Source organism: Neltuma alba, unplaced genomic scaffold (genome assembly GCF_004799145.2).
Source record: "Neltuma alba isolate B1F8T4 unplaced genomic scaffold, ASM479914v2 tig00006028_pilon, whole genome shotgun sequence".
NCBI classification, from domain to species: domain Eukaryota; kingdom Viridiplantae; phylum Streptophyta; class Magnoliopsida; order Fabales; family Fabaceae; genus Neltuma; species Neltuma alba.
In genome coordinates, this window is record NW_021634325.1 from 176336 (window position 1) to 180816 (window position 4481).

Here is a 4481-nt window from a genome sequence, read left to right on the forward strand (position 1 = left end):
TGTTGGTTCTCATGTCCTGTCTGATTATTTTGACATTACTCGAGTCCGAACAGCATTCTCTACCAAAAACAACATGCCATTACATTTGTCAGGTTTTGAAGATTTTCGGTTCCACTGACGTGAATAGAAGAAATGGAAGAACGCATTTACAGTTGATCATTGCTGTCCATTTCTATGTTTCGGTACTGGTGGTATTTGCAGACGAGTGTTTAAAGCATCCATCTTTAAGGAAGTATACTATGCATTTGGAATCATCTTCATCTATCAGTGAAAAGAGTTCAACATTTCACTTGAATCATGATCATAATATAATTAACATGATATAAAAATTATATGTGCATATATACAAGTTTGTTAGTATTGTTTATATATTAAATGTTACTCCTCCGGTCTTTATTATAAGACTCAATTTGACTTTTTATTTGGTCCTAATTATAAGACCCAATCCATTTTGTCTCTTATATTTATGCATTTTTTTCCAAGATAATCCTTCTAATAATGATAGTTTTAGCCAATATACTTAATTAGCAAGGATATTTTAGGAATGACAACACTTATTTATTATAAATAACCAATTTAACTTACTTCCTTAATCTCCTCAAATAAGTCAATTGGGTCTTATAATTAGGACCGGAGGAGTATTTGTAATTATATTTTATAAAGTTTGAAAAAAACCAACATAAACAAAATAAGGACAAGGTTGTTCATATAAAAATTTTTCCTCGCCTCCACTAGACCCAAATGATATAATATTATAATTTCTTTTCTCTGCTCTTCTCCGCCCAACCAGGCTCTAATAGCTGATGACATGATTCCTTTGACTATAACTAAAAGTTTATACTATATGTGGTCTTTAATATAAAATGTGGTTGACTAATTTGAAAAGATTAAAAAAATTAAAAAATTACTTTAAAATATTTTATATATCTTTTTTAAAAAATTAATTTGTCAGGTTTATAAATAAATACATAATCTAGTAATACACATAAGTATTTTAAAAAGATCATGTAATATATGGTATAATTAAGTGATCTTTTTAAGTTCCTTAATTATTTCAAAGTAGTTGACTAGGTCTTACATTAAGGATAGGAAGTAGTAGAATTTTTCTTATGTTCTTGATTTTTTTTCCAAACATGTTCTTGATATATAAGTCATCCTTTTTCTCATTTATTTTTATTTTTTAATTAAAGGGGCAACACTAATTTGGCTTTTTTTTATATGTATATATGATATTTAGTGTTATTAAGTTAGATTTAGGCACTGTTTAAGTTTAGTTGAGAATAGATCTCATAGATATATTCTCTACATTCATTATAAAATGTAAATTACAATTTTACATGGACTCAACTTAAAACTTTATGCATCTTTAATTAATTTACACATATTAAAATAATTAATTGAATTGATGAAATTCCAACACCACTATTTAAGGAGAGAAAATCATCATGTCCCTCCCTTTTCACGAAAGAATGTCACAAAATTATTTTTCAATCAGACCAATTTAGTCATATGATAACCTAAATTTTTAAAGAAAAAGTTATATCAAATGCTCGTTTCAGTCTTCACAAAATGCCCTATAATCACATTTGATGAAAATAACTTAGGTTAATATAATTTTTAGTTCCTGAAATTTGACTATATTTGAGTTTTGGTTCCTAAACTTTGAAACCAATGATTTTAACCCTTGAAACTTGATCTCATTTTAGTTTTCATCCCTAAAATTTAAAACTAGATGAGGACCGAAACCAAAATGATGTTAAATGTCTAGGGTCAAAACCACTGGTTTCAAATTTTAGGGACCAAAATTATAACGGGATTAAATTTTAGGGACTAAAAATGATATTAATCCAAATAACTTTATATGTTCCTAAGTAAACACTTAGATTCTAAACACCATTATTTTAATAATAAAAACAGAATAGTATACAAATAATTAATTGTTTTATTAATATTTTAGTTCATTAATTATTTTCAAAAGAAAACTAAAATTTCAAAGTCACACAAGATAAATGTAGTAGCCACGTTTAACTCCTATCCTAAAATATTTTGTTAATTGCATCCAACAACATAAAGTATTTTGAAGTTTATCCAGCATCTTTAAAATTTTTTTTTCAGTGCATTCAGCAGTCTAGAAAATATGGAAAAATATTTTAGGATGTTTGATACACTTTCATTTAACAGGATTTTTGAAGAGTTAACAATAATATTAAAATTGTTCCTAAAAAAATACCTAAGGACAAAAATTGCTAATTAATAGTTTAAGGACAAAATTGAACTAACAAATATTATAGAGTGCTGATCATACCTTAAAAATACTTTAAGATGCTAGCTAAGTCAAAAAATATTTTAAAGCGCTCGACATATGTTAAAAAAATATTTTAAAGTAGCATGTGCATCTTAACCCTTGTATAAATAACAAGTATAAAGGTATTGTATTCAACATCAACCTCATAACTTCACATCCTATTTCTTAGTCAATCATCAATGAAGCAGTCCAAGTAAGAGTAAGATCCACCCTCCAACTCACTCATTTGCATTTTTGTTTTTTTTATTTTTTTATAATAGACAATTTTATTAATACGAAATAAAATGATACATAAAAAGGGCATCAATAACTAACACACCAAAATAAGTAGCTGTGAATCCCAGTAGCAAAAAATAAAACAAGTACAAAAAAAGAAATATACAACAAAAAGTATAAACATATAGATAGCTAGGAGGACAACCCAAAGCAAGTCTCTCGTGGACCAACACAACTTCATGCATGTCCACACATAAGACCTTAATATTTTGAAAAGAGTCTTGACAAACACTTCTGCCGCGTTGTTTCCAAAAGTTAATGCCATTATGAGACTTGAGAACTATCATATCCCCAGATTTTGGGCCTAGGAATGCAAGGAATAATCTAAAATGGGCAAGCTATTGAGTCCTTATAAGCTAAAGTTTTGAAAATGTAAAAAGAAGGTTAAAGAGTTTTCAAGGATTAAACTACAAATTGAGAAGGTTCTAGGAACTAAAATATAAATAAAGTTAGAAACACTAGTGAAGTCTCAAAACCTAGAAATGAGAAATGAAGATAAATATAGGCCAAAGGTTATGCTAGAGGCTTCAATAAGGTGAATTATGAGGTTAAGCCGAACTAGAGGCAAAATTGTAATTTTAAAAAGTTTCAGGTCGAAAAAGGTAATGAAGGAAGTATGCCCAAAATTTTCAGAAAATCCCAAAAAATGGAAAATAGTGTTGTAAGGCCTTTTTGTAAAGAGAAATGACAAAAATACCCCTGAGATGACTTTAATGGAATTTTTAAGATTATGACTTATTTTGATGTATACAGTCAGATTTAATTATGTGAATCAAGAGGAGGTTTCAGAAAAGTAAGTAAAAATAGAGATTCATGAGTTAAGATACTATAAAAAAGAATTATAAAATTGGTTTCATCCCTAGAAGGCTAGTAGAATGGATTTAAGAATATGTAAAAGCTAGTTCTACCATTTAAGGGCATTTTATGGGAAATTCAAAAAGAAATGCCTACAGGTTGAGTTATGGTCTGAGAAAATTCACAGATTTTTTTCAAAATTAACGAAAGATTATGGTATGGAAAGATGAATTTTTGAAGCCTTGGATTGAATAAAATATTTCAGTCAAATATTAAATAATTTTATCCCCTAAATAGGAGACAATGGGATAAGATTGCATTAATGAAGCACTGAGTCAGTGTGCTGAGTTGCTAGAATGCATTTGTGATGCCACATCTAATGAGTCACTAAAAGATATTTATGGACAGTAAAAAAATTAGAACGTCGTAAGGGTATGTTTTAGACAGTCATCTGTCTACCCAATACAGCAAAATCTCTACCGTGTGACTCAGTGAGACTAAGCAGTCTGTTAGTAGAGCTAACTATTTTCTTCTATGCTTCTCAAAGATGGCATCATATGTGGGCCAAGTCATTGGTTAGAAATTCTAAGAAAGCATGTGGGAAAAGAAAAGGGATCGGTAAGAGACAAATGAGATCAGTAGCTTGGAAGCTTGTTGGAGAAGCTTTCCAATTCTCTTTTCTTCCCCCTTTTCACGCCACATGTAAGGCTTCTCATTAGTAGGAGTATTTCAAGAAGGCAAATGTGAGATCATGAAACATATAGCATAATCAAGTTACAAATGAAAAAATCATAAGCTAAGTGGTTTAATTATAAAACACATGGCAAGGCGTGATGTAAGAGGCGTGATGTCATAAGGAGTAAGCAATCTAGAAGCCTAGACACATGGCTTGATAAAGATGGAAGACAAGAGGACAAGGGACACATGACAAAGAGATTAAATGAATGGCCAAAATTAAGCCACCCATTTACAAGATCAAGGGCTAAGATCTAAGCTTGTTTCTTATAAATACCCTCCCTCTCTCATTCCTTGAAGATTTTCGGCCCAATTGAAGATAAAAGGGAGAGAGCATTTCAGCAAGGAGGGAAGGAAGAGGACGAAGAGA